Genomic DNA, 21,022 nt, shown 5'->3' on the forward strand with positions numbered 1-21,022 from the left:
TTCCCATCAGCCCACTGTCCCAACCCATGTGTGATGGTGACCCCCAAGAGATTGCAATCTCTACACAGAGACGTGTTCGGATTCTGGATCAAGGGTGGGGGAGAGGTCCCCACTGAGTTACCTGACAAAACCCAACACCAGGGCACTGCCATCCCAGGGCAGGGATGGCTATGACCATGTCCTGCAGGGATTATGCCCAAACCTGACCCTCTCTACTCACGCACCTGGGCCCTGGCTGAGGCTGGAGGGCAGTGGAGGAAAGACTCCGTTGTCACCCAGGCAGAGGGCGGAAGCTGTCATGGAATGGGAGGGGGATATTGGACTCCAGGGGCAGGGAGCAGGTGGCCAAGAGGTGGGACCACATATGAGCAGAGGCTCTAAGTGCCTGGCATACCTTTAATTGCCCCATTGGACTTCACTTAGAAGTTCAAAGAGACAATTAGAATTTCAAGACAGCCATTACAGAGCAGTATACTCCAAGCACAGGGCCCTCTGAGTGTGGAGACCTGTGTGACTGCCCTGGCCGTGTGCTCGTGAAGACAGTCCTGTGGGCTAGAATATGTAAAGATATGGCATGTTAGGGGAACTGCAAAGTGACACATTGTAAGAAAAAAGTTTTTGTTTTTGCTTTTTTCAAAATTTCATTTAAATTCTAGTTAGTTAGCATATAGTGTAATATTGGTTTCAGGAGTAGAATTTAGTGATTCATCACTTACATACAACACCCAGTGTTCATCACAACAAGTGTCCTTAAGGCCCATCACCCATTTAGCCCACCCCCCCACCTCCTTCCATCAACCCTCAGTTTGTTCTCCATCATTAAGGGTCTCTTCTGGTTTGCTTCCCTCTCTCTAAGAAAAGAGTAAGAGTTAATTCTGAGGTGAGGAGGGGTAGGAGGTGAGGCTACAGAGGCAGATAACATAATATTTAATAGGTAGGCAAAAGGAGAGCCATCAAATTTTTATTTTTCAAGTTAAAAGATATATAGAATTGATACAGAAAAATTGGAAACATAGGACTTTGTTAGTTTCCTAGGGCTGCTGTTACAAATGACCATAAACTGGGTAGCCTAAAGCAATAGAAATTTATTCTCATAGTTCAGGAAGCCGGAAATCCAAAATCAAGGTGTTGGCAGGTTTGGCTTTTCCTGGAGTCTCTGAGGAAGGAATTGACTGATGTCCCTCCCCTAGCTTCTCCCAACCCCCCAGCTGCCTGCAAGCTGTGGCATGTGTTCCCTGGCTCGCTTCCCTCCATGATCTCTGCCTCCATCTTCACACGGCCGGCCTTCGAGTTTGTGCCTCTGTCTCCACCTCTTCTTATAAAAATACAGGTCACTAGATTTCGGACCTACACTAAAACCAGGATGATTTAATCTCAAGATCCTTAACTATTTACACCTGCAAAGACCCTTTTTCCAAATAAGGTCTCATCCTGAGGTTCTGGGTGGACATGAATGAGGAGGGGCAGGGCATTATTCAAATCACTAAAGAATAAACTCACCCAGGCTTCTGCTACCTAGAGCTACCAGTGGTGAATACTTTAGGGTATATCCTTCCAGTGCATTCTATGTATAGATTTAGCTTGTATATTTGTTTCACTTAATGCTGATCTAGTATGTGGAGTTTGCTGAAAGGAATTTTTAAGCAAGGAAGGTGATCTGCTCAGGGACATGGTATGTAGGAGCCGTTCATCCTGGCTCCCAGGAAAAAACTATGCCCATCTCATCTCAATTTCCTGTTCAGTAACCTCATGTCAGAAGCTTGCAATCAGCAATGGTGGGAGTACTTATACCACAGTAAATCAGCAAAGGCTACAAATCTGGGCTTATTTATTTATTTTTAGGAGAGCCAATTTACTAGCACATCAGTAGATTCTTACCTGGCAGAGGAGAGAGAGGAACATTCTAGGCAGGAATTATAAGAGACAAGGCAGGTAAGTATGGAGGCACTGCTGTGTTTGGGAACGCCAGCCAGAAGGGGCTGACTGTCCCAGAAGGGGCTCACTGGGCAGTGGTAGGCACTGAGGCTGGATGGAGCTTGAGCTGCTGCATTGGGATGGGCCTTGTGAGCCATGCAAAGGTACTGGGGACTGTGTTTTAGGAAGACAATAACTGGTAGCAAAGTAGCTGGTGGATGAGTGTACAGTGAAACTGGTGGCTGGGAGACTGGTTAGGAAGCACTTATAAGAGGAGAGGAAACAACCATGAGAGTCAACAGAGCATCACCGAGTCTCTGCTTGCGCCGGTCAAGGCAAGGCCGAACTCGAGCCCAGCTAGTCCAGCCAACCCTCAGACGCCTCCTACACTCAGAATTCAAGGCCCATTCCAACATGTCTGTGGAACCCTTGGTTATGGTAAACAAACCTCCTTATAGCCTGAATCTCTTTAAAAACAAACAAACAAACAAACAAACAAACAATCAAAACCTTCCCTTGCTTCCCTGATATTTAATTCTTTCTGGAGAGCTTGGGCTCTCCCATTTAGGGGGTGGAGGCAGGTTATCAGAATTCTAGCATTTTGTTGCTCTTCCCCAAACATTTCCCACCACCTTTCTAAAACTCTCTGCCCTTTGAGGCAGTACCAGCCTATTTTGTTAATGTGCTTTGTGGATCTTCTTCCTAGTATTTGAGGTCCTGGGGACCCACAGTGTTTTTACCCAGCTCCAGTTCTGTGTCATCCTGGAAAACTTGAACCATGCGGTTGATATCCCCTATATCTGGACTCTAAGTTCCCTGGCCTTATGATTGATTTTACTGATCTATGTTAAATTTTCTTTTTTTTTTCTTTTTTTCTTTTTTAAAGATTATTTATTTATTTATTTGAAGGAGAGAGACAGCCAGTGAGAGAGGGAACACAAGCAGGGGGAGTGGGAGAGGAAGAAGCAGGCTCCTAGCGGAGGAGCCTGATGTGGGGCTCGATCCCATAACGCCGGGATCACGCCCTGAGCCGAAGGCAGACGTTTAACCGCTGCGCCACCCAGGCGCCCCTATGTTAAATTTTCTACCTTACAGAGAATATACTGTAAGATATACAGTATACTGGAATATTTACCAGGAAGCAGAAGTTATCACTCTTCTCCAAACTCTTTCCTAACATATTACTCCTTCACTGTCTCCTTTGTTTTTCAGAAACTACTTATTTATTTTTATTTAAAGGAATGTTTTTTTAACAAATCTCTACACCTAATGTGGACTCGAATTCACGACCCCAAGGTCAAGAGTCGCAAACTCTACTGACAGAGCCAGCCAGGTGCTCCAGAAACCAACTCTTTTGAGGACCATGCCATCTGACTCTGCCACTTCGTCTCATCACGGACATCAGTGTGACTGGGGCGGTCACAGGACTCCACACTCAGAAGGGTTTCACACTTGGTTTAATGTTTCCCTGTTGCCATCTGAAGGGATTTTGTTGTTGTTGTTGTTTTAAGTAGACTCTACACCCAGTGTGGGGCTTGAATTCACGACCCTGAGATCAAGAGTTGCATGCTCTACCAACTGAGCCAGCAAGGTGCCCCATCTGAAGTTTTTAATAATTTTGTGTTTGAACTTGTGTTTAGCAAGTGAAGTCCAACAGGACGATGGAGCAGGCTTGTGAACAGAGGAGATATGTGCGACATGTGGGTCTGCCATTCCTTGCTGCCCCCTGTGTATTGCATTCATGATGCCCCACAAGAAAGGAATCCTGGTGGACACATGATGTGTGGGAGTTCAGTGAGACTTAAAATGAATACTAGGTAAGTGTGTTATTTCTATGACTGAATAAGTGGGATTTTTTATAGCCCCAGAGGCCACACTTCCTGTTTCAACTAGAACTTGCTTCAAATGCAGGAAGAAGGCAATTTAAGAAACAAAAACAATCAAGGAACCCTATCCTATCCTTTTTTATTGTATCATAAGCCAGCCACTTACTGTGCAAATGATGACACAGAAGGAAAGGGAAAGATTGGGGGACCCACAGTTCCTTCCTTACTCAGCGGTAAGCCCGAGGTAGAGTGTTGGTAGATTGGCATGTACATCAAGAAGCAAAATAAAAACAGGTGAGTTAAGTTTATTCTGGTAAGAATGAAACACACGTGCACGTGCCAGCTATGAAATAGAAATTCTGTAATTGCAGTGATTCTGCATATGAGTCAAGTGTTCTTGTGTTTGCATTTAAAACTGACATTGCATGATGTAAAGATGAACAGTAAAATTCATGCTAATAATTTGAAATTTTAATTTTTCTCTACTGAGAACAACATTAAACGGCAAATGAAAAACGCTATCACAAGAGAAAGAATGTGGAAGAAAGAAAAAAATGTTTTACAGACTCATGTTCATGGCCACAGGCTTCCTCTCCACCCTAAAACCTGGCATCGTGCTCTGCAATTTCAACATTCACTTGGTTGATCTGCGGTCCAGAAATACATGTTTTGAAAAAGGTAGTGTATTGTCTTAAGATACAAAGTTGTATATACATGAAATACTTAAAAAAATTGATGCTATTTTAGACAAGGGTGTTTATTCCAATACTTCTTACAACAGTAAAATTTGAAACAATACATGTGGAATATGATGGAATGCAGCATCAGCTCTTCCCCGGGCCCCCAGCCTGCTGGCTCACTCTGCAAATTGTGGACTTGCCAGCCCCCACAATTGTGTGAGCCAGTTTCTTAAAATAAATCCCTCTCTCTATGCATACAGGCCCTATTGGTTCTACTTTTCTGGAGTCTAATACAAGGTCCTTCCTATACTTTTCTTCCCTTGTCCCTTTCTATAACCATATCTGGACTGTGCCATGACCAGAACCTGCGCCGCCTCTGAAATCTTACCCCCACTTGGGACCTCAGAGGCCACCCTCTGACTCTTCCACCTGTGTCTAAATCTGTTTCTGCGGTCTCATTTGGTCCAGTCATCCTTCCATTTCCTCACCGTCCACCAGCCCTCTTCTGGATGACTTCTCTGTCCTTACCCAGCTTAAGCTTCCACATCCCATTATCTCAATCACTCTCCTGCCCAAATTTCCTACTTCCTTCTCTTTGTCCTTTTGCTCCAGCTGTCCTGCCAGTTTCCAACTCTGGATCAGCCTAGCCAGCTGCTGCCTTCCCTTTTATACCCGCATGACTGATACATTAGTCGGGGTTCTTCAGAGAGGCAGAATTCCTTCTTCCTCTGGGGGATGTCATTATTTTTTCTCCTAAGGACTTCAATTAATTGGGTGATTATGGAACATAATCTGCTTTACTTGAAGTTTATTCTGCATTAGGGAGAGTAATTTGCTTTACTAAAAATCTACTGATTTCAATGTAATTATATCTAAAAAAGAATCTGACCAAACATCTGGAAATCATAGCCTAATCAAGTTGACACATAAAATTAACTATCACAGCTGAGTAGCTGGAAAAACTCACGTTTTCATTTAGCATATAGTTATTGAGCTATGTGTTGAAATGTGCTATGTGTTGAAAACATAAAGATGACTAAGACCCAATCTTTTTCCCCTCAAGGAGCTCATCATCTCTTGGAGTGAGGTGGACACAGAAGCAGATATTTATAACACAAGGTGATGAGTGCCAGAATGGAAAGGGTATTAGAGGTAAGCAGTGTGTTATCTGCTTGTGGGATACACGATTTGACCTGGTTCTATTAAATAAATCATAGGATCAAGGAACTTTGAATCCTCGGAATAAATCAACCTCATGGTTGAAGTTGTACAGGTTGACACAGGACTTGGATTGGACGAAGAGGTGACAACGGAACAGTATCTTAAAGAATAAGTAGGAATTGAGTAGGTGAGGAAGGAAGAAAAGAACAAGGCATTTCAGGTTGGATTGTGGGGTGATAGTGTGCCATACAGCACAAATCGTAATATTGTGCATCAGGAATTTGTGTTACTCAAGTGGAAAGATGGGGAATGCAAAAGGAAAGATTCTTGAGTTCAATGAAGCAACATGTATTTACTGGGAGTTTTGCCAGGTACTAAGCATGTGTATGAGGTCTGGGGGAGAGAGGACACTGGGATGGAGTGAGGTGTTCCTGATGGCAGAGTTAACAGGCTGGGGACACACACATACACTGGGGTTCTCCATGGACTGGAGTGATCAGGGATGGCTTTGTCCATTGTAGTTATATGTGTCTTGTGTTTGCAGTGCTGGAGGATGGGGAGCCCAGGGTGGAGGGGAAGGAGAGCAGAAAGAAAAGGTGTAGTCATAATGTAAACAGACATCCAAAGAAGGCTTATAGGAACCTGGTTTCCACTATACTAGGAAGAGACCAAACTTGCTGGTGGTGAGAATTTATGTTAGAAGGAGATTTTACCTTACCTCCAAGCTAATAAGCCTGCTTCATGGATGCTGGCAGAAGACACAAGATTCCTGGGTCAGAGATAAAGCACAGCTTATTACTTACAGCAATAGCAGTAACTCAAGTAACATCATGTTGATGTTTATTCCTCAAACCTCAATTTCCACAGGATAATACATGAAAGAGCCAGGTAATGCTTGCACAAGGAGGGGGCTACATTAGAGGAGAGGAACCCCAAGTTGGGGAACTTGAATCTTTTATAATGGACACTAAGCCTACTTGAACTTTGGAAGGGAGACACTATCTTTATTATATTAAATAGTAAACAAACTTGCCAGTGCTGTGGAGGGAGCCATCTCTGTCTTTCAAGGCTGCTTGCTAAACCAACATCCGTGAGAAGATAGTCTCAAAATCAGGTGGTCCTGTGACCCCAAGATATTCAGAAATGCCAGGAAACTATAGAGAGTTGTCCCCTAAAATGACAAGGCTTTGATAATGATGCCCTGGAGGGTTGACAAAACCCCTTCACTCCCTATCTCTTTCCTCCAGTGGACCCACAACACGTAGGTGACTTTTCTGGTTGACCTCAAAGGTGGAACCTTCTATTACACGGACATTCTTGAAAATGTCTCAAAGATCTGACCACCATGTAACTGAAGTTTGACCCTAAAGGGAAGTTCAACTTGTCTGTATGTGGTTAGTTTAATGATCCTTCACCAAGCAGGTCTTTAAGCTACTTTGATTGTTTTACCTCAAAGCTCTCCGGTTCCTGACTAGCTTGAAATTTTGTGAAACTGGATCAGTCTTATTTACTTGGACCCAAAGACTGAGCCCATAATTAAGAGGTATATGAGGAATGTTCAGAAACTTTCTGAAAGAGTTTTCTCAAATTCGAGAGAAATGAAATGCATGTAGAACTTGGCAGATAAGAGTTGTAAAACAGAGCAATCACATACCCCAGAGAAAGATTTTATGAGGCCATTGAAGTTCCTTCTAAACCCCCAGTCTTGTCACAGGATTTTTTTCTCTGTCACGGTGCCCATGGTTCTTGGTCACGCTGCTTCGAAGAAGGAAGAGGTAGACCAGACCGAGTGGTGGGCAGCAACGCAAGGTTTATTGAACGATAGCAAAGTGATAATACAAGGCTCCCAAGGAGGGAGGGGACCCAAAGGGGTTGTCATTGGAGTTTCTAAGTCTAGGGGTTTTTATGGACTTGTAATCTGATTAACCCTCCCTGCGCCAGTCATCCAATCAGGTTTTTGTCACCTATCTATCACATGGGAAAAGGTGGAGGGCTCCTTCCCAGGTGATGTAAAATCCTTTTAAGGGAGGTTTTCCTCTTGGGGTGGGAGTGGCAGGGCTTATCCCTGCCTGCCTGCCTTCCGATGATCCTTCATCATTGTTACTTTATAACCTCGCCAGACTGAACATTCACACTTTGGCACCTTCAGATGAGGATGAATTATAGCAACAGCCATGAAGATGGGACCAAGAACTGTAGTTACCAATGCTCTAAAAGGGCCTGTATCCTCAGCCCCTTCAGAGACCAGAGGGCTCAAACGGAGGCTGTATTTGGTGTAGTGGTCCAGGCCTGTACTGTGAGTGAAACTAAACTTGTTTCCATCACAGCGACTGACTGAAATGGGGATCACCATCCATACTAAAGGCAACTAGGTATAGATTGGACATCATGGATCTCAACCCATGGGAGGTGGCCTGGAGAAAAACTTAACTCGGTACAGGGAACCCATATTGGTTGGGACAAACAAGCCCCAACAAATTCTCTCTACTGAGGAGTATGAATGTCAGATCCAGAGAGCTGCTGGCATCCTTAGTAAGCAAAGCTATGGGTGTTTCAATTCTCCCTGAGGCCTGCTGGTCATCCCAGTCCAGGATACAGTGGAACCTGGGAAAAATAGTTAAGGGTGAACGGATTCTGCATGCCCTCACATTCCCTTATGTCCTCATCGCGGTTTCTGATCCACCCTTGAAATTTTGCACTGTAACATTATTGCGTCCTAAGACAATCAAAAGGCCTTTTAATCACTGTGTAACTAGACCCAGAATCAGAGGTAGGGAATAAGTGAAGGAGTCCCACATGTGAATGAGCGGAGATGCTGGCAAGTGAGGCATTATGCTCTAGCCCCGGAAACCACAAACACCAAGATGGTCAAGCATCTGCTGGTAAGGAGAGAAGTTAGTTTCACTGTCTGCACTGCTAAAGACGAAGGTGAAGATTTGTTCCCAGCTGCTCCCGAAAAACTTTATGGGGTGTGGTCCGCAATGTATGGGAGACCCAGCATGTGTCATAATTTGTAGTATCTACTTATTTGGGTTTTGCTTTTCAGCTATTTCCTACCTAAGCTGTAAGCTCCATGAAGGTAGGGATCATGTTTGTTATGTTAACCACTGTGTTTCTGGGCTTGATGCAATGCATGGTGTAGTAGGTCCTGTTGAATGAATGAATGAATGAATGAATGAATGCAAGCCTATAGGGCAAAGAAGCAGGGTGATAGAGGGCTGGGGAAAGATGACCCAATCAGCAACACGGTACCAGTCCTGAGGAAGCTTGCAGCTTGAGGGCATGATATGTAGGCTGCTGCTTTCAGAGTCCCATCTGTGAAAGCTCTTAGAACTGTGTGCTGATCGGTTTTGAAGTGGGGCTAAATATTAACCCACTATCATTACCCTGAATGTGAGCTCCAGTCGTGCAGTGCCAGGGGAAGGCCTTATCTCCCGATGTGATCACCAGACACAGCAAATGAAGAAAGATCGGGAGTCCCTCCCTCGGCCACATTGAACCCCTGCCGCGCCCCCAGTCCTTATGTCCCCACTCCAAACCCTGATATTCTTTGCCTTTTCAAGCCCCTGGGTTCTGCCTCTACTATTTAACTCTTTATTTCTTTTGTGCTCTCTTATCCATGCCCAGAAAGCTGTCCTTCCTTTTCGGTCACCTGTGTTCCAGAGGGGTCCCAGGCATTCTGGCCCTTGACTTGTTGCCGAATCTACAGCCTATAGGCTCCTGTCTTTCCCTTTGGTCTAGAAAGCCCCTACTGCTGCCTGCCCCCACCGATTGGTGCCAGCTCTTGCTGATCAGTACGTCATGTTTGCAACCTGGCGCCCACTCTCTTGAGGCTGCACATAGCTGTCTCTTGATGGGGGGGTGGGAGCCACTTCTCATGCTCCGGTGGTTTGAGAAAGCAGGCATTACTCCATCACCAAGTGCCTAGAAAAACCAAACTTCAGAATAAAAACAGACCCTCTCTCTACAGTTTCTTTCTACGTCCTTTTTAAGCTTCCTTTTTTATTTGTATATATACAGTCAACAGAAATTGGAACCATAACTCAGTGGGCACCAAGGTTTCTGCTGGAAAAAACCGGTAGCATTTGATATATTTACTATTGTTATTTAAAATTTTATTACAGTTCATAATGGTGCACGTGCTATAAAATTCAGTTCATACGAAAGGTAAACACGAAGTGTGAAGTGTCGCTGCCATGCTGGTGCTACTCCCACTTCCCCTCAAAGAGCTTCTGAAGCTCTTCTATGCACTTACAAGTGGGCATGTGTTTCCATCTCCTCCTCCCCCTACTCGACATTGTTCTGTATCTTGCTCTTTTCTCTAAATGACATGTTCTGCGTCAGTAATCCAGAAGCTTCACAACTTTTTATAGCTGTATGGTATTCCGTTACTTGGACAAATCAGAATTTACAGTAATAAAATGACGCATGTAATTTCACACATATTCAAGTATGTTTGTGAATACATTCCTAAAAGTCAAAGGCTATGTTCATTTTTAATTTCTTTTAAAGATTTATTTATTTATTTGACAAAGAGAGAGAGTGCACAGCCTGGCAGGGAGAGGGAGCCGAGGGAGGGGAAGAGCGAGAATCCCAAGCAGACTCCCTGTTGAGTGTGGAGCCGGAGGGGAGGCTGGATCTCACAACCCTGAGATCACAACCTGAGCTGAAACCAAGAGTGGGGTACTTACTTACCCACTTGGCCACCCAGGCGCCCCTCATTTTTAATTTGGTAGAGATTGTCAAATTATCCTCTGGAGAAATTTATGAAGTGCCTATTTTCATACATCTTTGTCAACCTGGTTTCTAAATCTTTCAGTGTTGTCAATCTGTGAGCTGAAAAATGCATTGTTATTGTAATTTTAATTAGCCTTTTTCATTTTACAAGTGATCTCAAATATTTTTTCATATACTTAGAGCATTTGTATATATTTTTCTATGAACTCTTCATATTCTTGCCAATTTTTTTTTCTTCAAATGAGACAATGGGCTTTTTCTTATTGATTTGTATAGGTTACTTATATTTTAAGGAGGTTCGTCTACGGTAGATTTGTCTTCAGGAATTAAAAATTTTTTAATGTACATAAATTCATCTTTATTTGAGGTATCTGGGTTTTTGTGTGATGCTTAGAAAAGTTTTAATTGGAGATTATTTCAAAAACTCTCCCATGATTTTTTCTAATAGTTTAATTTTTTTAACATATAATTCTCTGCTTCATCTGGAATTTAATTTGTTATAAGCAAAAAGATAAGAATCCAAGTTAATTTGTCTTCCCGGATGGTCACCCTGATGTTCCAACATTCACTAGTCAATCCATCTTCTCCTTGCTGATTTGAAAAACCACCTTAGCATGTACTAAACCCTTATATGTCTCTGGGTCTGTTTCTGGACTTTTTACTTTGCCCACTGGTCTGTCTAATCAAGTCTGGCTGCGTGTTTTAAACCTTTTTACTTCTATCTTTATGTCTAAGGGGCTGCAACAATATGTTAGGCTAATGGTAGGGGTGCTGTTGATATCTGGCAAAGCTAACTGGGCCATATGGAGACTGAATCCTTAATCCTGGCCTAAATCACTCTTCATTCAGCCCATTGCCACCTACAACAAAAGAGGTTCTGACATAGGAGCAGTGGGCCTGGGAAGTCCAGACACCACACCACGCTCTCACTTAAGCCTCACAACCACCCCCATGAAGTAGGTGTTCCTTAGGTTATTTGGGTTGCAAGAAACAGAGACTTACCAGGGCTGGTTCAGATACTAAGGGGTGCATTGTCTTCCTATATAAGTAAGGGGGACATAGAGGTCAACCACCTCGTCAGGAGGAGCCATACAAGACCGCATAGGAAGTTCTCTTACGTTTTTTTCTTTTTAAATTGCTCATGATTTACATAATTTAAAATTTAATTTAATTTTTAATTTTTTATTATTTAAATTTAAAAACATAAGCATATAAAACTCACTTCACAAGGTTGAATGCAGGCATATTTAAGGACCTATATCAAACATATTAGAGTGCTGACCTATGACAAGGGCTGGGGAGGAAAGAGGTACGGGTATCAGGGTTGAAGGGTTGCAAAAAATGAAAATGAAAAGAAAAACCACGAGTAGAGGGGCATTTCATGGGCTGATGAGAGTGCACTATGCAGTGAAGGTCAGTGAACCATTTGCATCTGAGATCCTTTAAAAAATTAAAAGCCAAAATATAAGCCTCCAGGCAGAACTCACAGTTTCGTGGACTCCTTGAGACGGGTCTCCAGTTGTGTGTGGGTTCCATGGGGACTGATGACAGCTCCAAGAGGCAGTGGCAGGCTCTTCTCAAGGAAGAGTCGGAAGCACGGGACAGTCCCATTTCATGCACACTTCACTCCCTGTGACTCAAAGTGAGGTCCTGAGGCATGGCCATGACCTGGAAGCTGGTTAGAAATGCAGACGCTCAGGTCTCACACCAGATCTGCTTCATCAGAATCTGACTTTTAACAAGATCCCCAGGTGATTACAATAAACCATGAAAATGTGAGAACCACTGCTCTAGGGCATGGTTTGGAAAGTGCAAGGTTGCTTAGGATCCAGTGCAGCTCAGCCTACTGAGCCATCTCGTTGTCCCTCCATGTTGGGGGAGGGGGGGGTCATCACAGCTTTGACTGCAGAGGGAAGCCATTCTGAGTGATGACAAGGTGGCCAGAGCACAAAGCGGGTGGAGACTTTTGGACTTGGAAAAGTCAGGAAGCTGTGAGGCTAGGGTGTTTGGTAGTTGTCCATAGGGTCACTGAAGTCTTCCAGGATTCTGCAGGACTTGGAAAAGAGAAGAGAACTATGATCCAGGTGCCCAAGAGGGCAGTGGAAGAGGAGTGACCAGGCTGTCCATCAAATGTGAAAAGGCCTGGGGTGACCCAGCTGGAGGCCCTGAGTCCTAAAGGAGAACTTTTGCTCAAGGATAAAAGCTGCGTTGGCATTGGGACTACCAATGTCACCTCCAAACCCTCGGGTCTGAGATGTGTGAGAGGAGAAGCCTGTAGAGGAGAGCCGGGTTCAGGTAAGGCCGAGAGGTGAAGGACACACTCTATGGAGAAGCCAAGGATGCAAGGGAATTTTTTTTTTTAAGATTTTATTTATTTATTTGACAGAGAGACAGCCAGAGAGAAAGGGAACACAAGCAGGGGGAGTGGGAGAGAAAGAAGCAGGCTTCTAGTGGAGGAGCCTGATGTGGGGCTCGATCCCAGAGCACCAGGATCACGCCCTGAGCCAAAGGCAGATGCTTAACGCCTGCGCCACCCAGGTGCCCCAAGGGAATTTGTTTGATGCAAAATTGGGGCTCCAGAAGACACACTGTGTTGGGATGTGAAAAGAGAAGTAGAAAACTAGACTGGAGAAATACAAGGAGGAGATGGAGGGCACAAATGACTAGAGGCGAGTCAGCATTTTGGGAACTGTATCAGTCAGGACACAACAGGCTCTACTACTGCAACAGATGACCCCAAATCTAAGTGGCTTAAAAGGTGGTTTCTTGCTTATATTACTTGTCCATTAAGGTTGGTGTGGACCCTGCTCCATGTCGTTCTCACTGAGGGATCTAGGATGATGGAGACTGTGTCTCTATGCTTCCATGATAGCCAAAGCTCAATTTTTTTTTAAAGATTTTATTTATTTATTTATTTGAGAAACAGAGAGTGCACGAGCAGGGGGGTGGGGCAGAGGGAGAGGGAGAAGCAGGCTCCCCACTGAGCAGGGAGCCCAATGCAGGGCTCGATCCCAGGACCTTGGGATCACGACCTGAGCCAAAGGCAGACGCTTAACCGACTGAGCCACCCAGGCGCCCCTCAAGCTCAATTATTTTGTGTGCACTGGCCGGAGTTTTCATTGACCAAAGCGATTCACATGACCACATCTAAATTTAAGGGGACAGGATGTGTAATCCTACTACGAACTTGAGGGTGAACTGGAAATATTTGGTGACTAACTTATAGGGGTGTGAGTGAATGAACCTGACTTTAAGTTTCAGAAGAGAACTCTGGGACAGTTCTGTTGGCATGCAGGCCTGCTGCCATCCACTGGAGGGTGGCTGAGTCCTGATAACACCAGAAATCTGTACCTATTCTATGAGCATGAGTTAGTTCTCAAAGAGATTTCCAGAGGTGTAGGAATCAGAAATCTACACGGACGAACAGAGTTGTTGGGATGGTGTGTTAACCATGCCCTTTGCTCTGAAAAGTTGGTCTTTGTAATTAATGGTTTTGTTTTCAGGCCAAACAGATATTGAATAAATAACTGTCTTAGCAAAAAACAAAGAACAGGGATATATTGTTCTTCTGGGTATTTTAGCTGATACTTTAATCTTGACTCCCTGAACTCCCATGTCTCCTTGAGATACCAAACAATGTTGCAAGTGGGAGCAGCCAACCTCACATTTTCCCTGATTGCTAAAATTCTACCAATAGTAAAGTCATACCTCCCTCTCTGAAAAGATTTAAAGAAGCACGATTGTAATGTTCTTCGACTGATCAATAAGCAAGTGTCCTGTGGTCATCTTGAGTGCCTAGCCTTCTAGTTTTGCAGAGATATGCTTATTAAATCAAGAACGTTAGGGGATATGGAAGTGCATGAAATGGGTAAAGGAAGTCAAAAGGTACAAACTTCCAGTAATAAAATAAATCATGGGATGTAATATACAGCATGGTAAGTATAGTTAATAATATTGGATATTTGAAGGTTGCTAAGAGAGTAGATATTAAAAGTTCTCATCACAAGAGGAAAAATTGTGTGTGGTGATGGATGTTAACTAGACTTACTGGGGTGATCTTTTTCTTTTTTCTTTTTTTTTGCAATGTACACAAATATTGAGTCATTATGTTGTACACCTGAAACTAATATAGTGTTTTATGTCAATTATATCTCAATAAAAAAAAGTTAAGAAAAAGAATATTAGCCTCATTGGGTTCTAGAACTGTAGATCCATATAATCTATTATGATTAGACCACCGATTTTTAAATTCTCTGTTTGGATTACTCTCCAGGAAATTACTCTACAGGACCCCAACACCTATGAAGGAGTCATGTAGGGAAGATTCGTGGCTGCCTACCGCATCATTTCTTCTCCAGGTAAAACCCTGGTGTGGTCATCACATGACTAAGGGAAGGTGACCCTGTCCTCACCTCTAGGGTGGGCCCTGATTAGTCCCAGCCAGGGTGTCTCAGTCTTGATACTATTGACATTGATCCTGGGTAATTCTTTGTTGTCAGTGCTGTTGTGTGTATGATAGGGATATCGAGCAGCGTTTCTGCCAGTAGCGCCCCAACTACAGCCGAAACAACCAAAAGTGTCTCCAGACATTGTCAAATGTCTCCTGGGAGGAAAAACCACCCCCAGCTGAGAACCAGGGGTGTGAGCCAACCTGATAATCCTATTCTTCTTTCTAGATAGCTAGCATAAGAATGGGTATGGGACAATTTGGCTAATGAGATTAGGGGGAACAAAAGCTGCTGGAGGGGTTGAGGAAATGTTTTCTTCCTTATAAAAAAGAGACCCAGGGGCAGTTGGTTAAGCGACTGCCTTCTCCTCGGGTCATGATTCCAGGGTGCTGTCAGGCTCCCTGCTCAGCGAGTCAGCTTCTCCCTCTGCTGCTCCCACTGCTCGTGCTAGCTCTCTCTCTTAAATAAATAAAATAAATCTTAACAAAAAAAAGGGGGGTGTGAGAGAGAGAGAGAGAGAGAGACCCAGGGGGAGGCAGTTCCTTTTTCTGGATTTTGTAGTGTGTGGCTGAAACCTGGACATGTTGCACTGTCTCACTACCAGCATGAACGTGAAGCCAACTCAGGAAGCGAGGCAGAGCCAAAAGATCCCCAGAGAAGGAGGGCCAGAGCCTTGCGCACCCAGCCGGAAGCTCAGCCCACCATCGGGCGGCTTTTTATTTGAAAGAACAAATATCTTCTTGTTGGAGCCAGAATGTTCTGTTCCTTGCACCTGAAACCATCAAACCCGCAGAGAGAGAGGCAGCGCCCTCGCCCATTCCTACGGGGATAAGGACCCTCTTAATTAAAAGTAATACATTTCCCATCACCGAAGTGACAGCGGGTTAGGAATTTACTTGTGTTTTTGGCAAGTTGAGCAGAAGAAAACTGAGCACCTACTGTCTAGAGGGGAAGAATGAGGCAGCTGCAAAGATAAGGACTAGATAGCGCTGGCCAGGAACAGATACAAAGATCAGAGAAGTGCGTGCCAAGGGACGGGGCATAGTGGTTGGAGGAGTCACATTTAGATGCAAAACTGACAGGGGTTCAAGAGCTGCCCCAAGCGCCGAGACTAACGTACCCAGAGTCACGCTACAGCCGTGGTTTTTACCATTGGATTCACAATGGAATCTGGGGAGCACTGGGGAGCTTCAAAAATACTCATGCCTGTGTCCCACCCACACACATCGTGATATAATTGGACTGGGGTGTGGCCTGGGCATTCTTTTCTTTTAACTTAAAATTTTAAATGTTTTGGTGGATTCAGGTGTCTCACCCCATGTCCTTTTTACTCTATTGTGCTGCCTTTGATGTAGGCTGGCTAGGTCCGAGGATCCAGAGTCGGGGTGGGGAGCTGCAGCACCAGCCAAGAGGGTCTGTCCTTGGCTTCATGCAGGATAGAAATCAAACTGGAGCCAAGAGGAAGTGAGAGCGGAGTTTACTGAAGACCCAGGGGGCAGATACAGACAGAGCATCCGGGACACTCAGAAAGGAAGGGAAAGCGTGTCCAGTCTTTGCTTGGGGTCTGGGGTTTTTATTGAGGATTGTGGTCCCATGTATGTGCCTTCCCAGGCTTCCAGGAACACAGATGAGTGTTGAGGTGTCCTCCATGAGTGACTTATACCCCAGAACCAGGGGTCTTGGTGAGTCAGTGGTCTTGGAAAATGTTCCTGATGACCCTGCCTGGTCACCCCTTAGATGCTATGTCTGGTGCTAGAAGACTCCAAAGAAACCATTAACTCTTTCACTTTTCCAAGGAGGACCTGCATCACGTGTTTCCTAAGGTGTGTGTAAGGCAGGGCTGGGGTGTGTGTGGAGGCCCTAGCAAGAACACAAGCAGGAAAAGGAACAGAAAAGCAGTTTTTCCACGGGGTCCCTTTAGTTTCCCTGCCTCCCCTACCTTTGCACCAGTAGATTCTTTTCTTAATTTCACCCCGTTTTTTGTGAATAGATAACATTCGTACCTGGTACAGAACACACGCAGTAACGTCTTCTCCCACGCCTGTGCTGCAGTCGCTCCGATCCTCTACCTACACGATAGTTTCTAACTCGGTGCAGGTATATGTTTATTTTATTTTCAGTTCCTTTTTATTTGACAGGACTTTGTATGCATACTTTTCTACAGCGTCCATTTTTGACTTAACTGTACCTTACAGATTATTCCTTGTTAATACTTTGAGAAATTCTTTTTTTTATATGCAGCCAAGTTATTCCATTGTATGGATGTGCTTTACTCTACCTAACCTGTCCCCAAATGATAGGATTTAAGTTGGTCCCTGCCTGGCTTTGGCAAACTGATGCCCCAGTGAATAACCTCACACAGCACGTGTAGGTACACCTGTAAGAAAGACGGGCTCGCAGGGTCAATGGGCAGGTATATTTGTAATTGATGGAAAGTGTAATGCAGACCTTATGGAGGCTGTGTTTTCTCATCAATAATGTGGTAGGAGAGGGCACCTGGGTGGCTCAGTCGGTTAAGTGTCTGCCTTCGGCTCAGGTCATGATCCCAGGGTCCTAGGATCAAGCCCCCCATAGGGCTCCCTGCTCAGTGGGGAGTTTCCTTCTCCCTTTCCCCCTGTGCTTGTTCTCTCACTCTCTCTCAAGTAAATAAATAAAATGTTTAAAAAAAACAATGTGCTGGGAGAAAGAGCACCTCTTTCCTCATGGTAAGGTGTATTATCATTATTTGATTTGTGCCAACCTGATGTGTGAGAAGTGGTCAATCAGTACATTTTAAAGGTGCATTTTCACCATTTTGAGTGATGTTAATAATTTTTTCATATATCAGATAGCCATTTGTTCCCTTCCTGTGAACTCTCTGTGTTCTTTACCCAAGGGTTTTTTTATTTCCTTTTCTTATTAATTTGAAGAAGCTCTTTATATAGTGGAAAAATGAGCCTTTTGTATCTGATCTGTATTTTTGTCTAGGTTGTCTTTTGATTTTACATAATAGATACTCTTTTAAAGGTCTTTTCGCTCTCTCTCTGTCTCTCTTTTTAAAAGATTTTATTTATTTATTAGAGAGAGAGAGTGCACGCTAGAGGAAGGGCAAAGGGAGGAGCAGACTCCCCCTGAGCAAGGATTATGGGTCTTTTCTCTTAGGCCATTTAGATTTTTAGTCTCTCTCAGAAAAGACTTACCACTCTGACTTGAAAAAAAGCAAATGAACAAGCTTCTTCCTGTGGTTTCCAGAATTTGCGAGGAAAGTCTTGTTACAATCAGCCTGTTTATTTTTAAAAATCCATTATTTTCAGTTGGATCACATTTAAAGTTTACAAGTTTACATAAGAGGAAATGAAGTTCAGTGAAGCAGTGGTAAACCTCCCTACTTGTGCTAGTTGGCAACCTGAGTTCCTTGTACACTTATTTAAATTCTAGACATTTTGTCTTTTTGTTCACTATTACAATGGAAGAAAAGATGCCATTAACATCTGTTGATTGTTTATATGGCCTCAGGATTTGTAAAAACTCTCCAGATGATCTATCTTTCTTTCTTTCTTTCTTTCTTTCTTTCTTTCTTTCTTTCTTTCTTTCTTTCTTTCTTTCTTTCTTTCCTTTCTTTCTTTCTTTCTTTCTTTCTTTCTTTCTTTCTTTCTTTCTTTCTTTCTTTCTTTCTTTTATTTTTAAGATTTTATTTATTTATTTGACAGAGAGAGAAAGATAGGGAGCCCAAGCAGGGGGAGCAGCAGACTCCTCACTGAGCAGGGAGCCTGTTATCAGGCTCAATCCCAGGACCCCAGGATCGTGACCTGAGCTGAAGGCAGATGCTTAACCAACTGAGCCACCCAGGCGCCTTCTCCAGATGATTCTAATAGGGTGGCTATAGCAGGGCAGGACGCGGGGCTGCGGGGAGGGCTCTTAGCTGTAATCCAGGAAAGAATACTTTGTCACCGATATGGTTTAGAATTGCCAGCCTACAGTGATAATAAAACCCAGACTGACTAAAGGTTTAACTATTATTTATACATTCTCTATGGGAAGGTAGACCCCTTGTTGTCTATACCCAGGGCCAACCGCCTCCAACCGCCTCTACACCACTCTTCCAAAGAGCTGCCAAGGGTGAGAATCAACATCTTAGAATCTTTCCTGTCCCCCCACTCCTCACATTTAATCATCTATCATGTTCTGTTTGAGCAACTCTTACTCCTCTCACTTCTTTCACTTCTCTGACCTTTTGCTATAAACCTCATAGAAGCCTTCAGCATCTTTCCCCAGGACTCTGGTCTCACTCCCCGCCTCCCAGTCTGTCCTCCCCGTTGCTTCTAGCCCAGGTGCTGATGGGACGCTAATACTTCCCTTTTTGTTGAACCCTTTTGCCTACCTGCCCAACCTTCCTCCTGCCATTCCCCACTGACACTGGCTCTCTAGACCAGAGCACTGAATGTCATTTGGTACAAACCAATCTATCCCTCGTCCCTGAGACTCTGCATTCACAATTCCTGACATCTGGAATTATTTTTAAATCATCAAATCTTGCATAGAAGACCTGATATTACGAGTGATGTGTTTAGGAGACTGGTATTCGGGATCTACTATGTGCCAGGCTCTGCACTAGAGTCTTTGCATATTCCATCCGGTGATTTCTACTTTGCAGGTGAGGAAACTGAGCTCATGGAGGCCCAAGACCACATGGCATTCCCATGTGAACCTCAGTGTGCCAAGATGCTCTTTTTAATGGTTTTAATATATTTTGGATTTTTAGGATGGCTATTTGTCTAAGGGCCCATTAAGCTTTATGATGTAGTATATTCAGTGACTCCTAGGTGTGGTTGATGTTTATCAAGCTTTGGGCTCATCTAGCCCCTTTCTCCAAGTGATGATTCCTGATTCCTGGGTCTGCTTTCCCAGCTTCCCTTGCAGCTAGGGCACGGGCATGTGGCTTAAGCTCCGGCAACCGAATGCAAGATGTCAGTTCGGATGCAAACACCATAAAGGAGGTGCTGTGCAGAATTCCTTCTAGCAAGGATGCTGAGGGACAGATACATAATTGTCAAAGATGGCTGTGGTCTGTCCTGGCTAATCTTGTGTCCAGCATCAGGCATGTGGGCGGAGTTACCTGAGCCCAGTGGCCAAAGCAATAGCATTTCCACTGTTGGAGTCTGATGGTGTAACTTGGCATCACTCTTGATGGGCAAGCCTGTAAGCCTGATTTTCTGGCCCTCCTGAAGATCTTGAAAGAGACTAAATATTCCTCCATTACCTCTTTTTCTGCTTAAACTAGCTTGAATAGGTTCTTTTTGCCAATCTGACAGATAAACTGAGGTTGTTGTGTGTCTTGTGGCTTCCATTCTTCTATTTTAACTACTTTCAATACCTTCCCCAGGACCCCCCCCCCCCGCCCTGCAATCTCCCAAATTCATACATTATAATTGAACTGTGAAACCCAAGAGATCAATGAGATCATTAGGGCCCAGTGTTAAAGATAACACAGTGCAAGAAGTCTTAAGTATTTACATTCAGAGAAGGCCCACCCACCCTCAGTCTTAAAATCTACATGATGCCATCACTTATAACTTGCTTCAAACTTGATAAATCCTAATCAGAGAAAGGAATATTTGGGAGATGAATGTCTTTTGGTCAAGTGGTCTTCTCCCAGGACAGTTCCCTGAAAGCTGATGATGGCCAGGCTCTGGTCAGTCCTATGTAAGGCTGGAGCCAGCCAGCCTGTGTAAAAGCTGACATTTGTATCCATCAGACCACCCTTGGCTGACTCTGGCCTGCGGCTTTGTCTCTTCCTCTCTGAAACTCCATCACACAGAAACACACACACACACGTTTGGCTCTCAGTGATCGACTTTTCCATTCTGCAATAATTAATTTATGTGTTGGCTTTGTAGCTCTGATTAAACAATTAATCCCTCAAGGGGGCAAGAACCACATCTTGTGTTTCTTTTATAATTTTTACAGCACTGAACAGACTGTCCTGAACATTATAAGGGTTTGCTTAATAAATATTTACTGATTAATTTCTCTCTTGGGGCTGTGAAGTGTAAATTACTACATTATTCTTAAACATGTGTGTGTGTGTGTGTGTGAGAGAGAGAGAGATTTGAGAGACAATAAATCATACACTCCAGGCATGAAATTCAGAGCTGGAAAAGTCGAAGGCACAAGACACAAGTCTCAGCCTTGTGAGTAACCTACCCTTAGCTTGTCATGTGTAAATTGGGGCTTATAACAATACCTACTCTAACTACTTCCTGGGACTGGGGCCTTC

At 43.9% G+C, this 21,022-nt stretch overlaps 1 long non-coding RNA gene across 1 annotated transcript; it reads left to right on the top strand.

Annotated features, from left to right (window-relative positions):
• Window positions 1–2,880: 2,880 nt before the first annotated feature.
• Window positions 2,881–15,886, top strand: LOC123786094 (uncharacterized). Its single transcript, XR_015725228.1, has 4 exons — window positions 2,881–4,418; window positions 5,484–5,572; window positions 14,592–14,676; window positions 15,371–15,886. It is a non-coding gene; the product is annotated as an uncharacterized LOC123786094 (long non-coding RNA).
• The last annotated feature ends 5,136 nt before the right edge of the window (window positions 15,887–21,022 follow it).

The sequence above is a fragment of the Ursus americanus genome, chromosome 7 (assembly GCF_024610735.1).
Source record: "Ursus americanus isolate L20-20 chromosome 7, mUrsAme1.1.p, whole genome shotgun sequence".
Classification (NCBI taxonomy): domain Eukaryota; kingdom Metazoa; phylum Chordata; class Mammalia; order Carnivora; family Ursidae; genus Ursus; species Ursus americanus.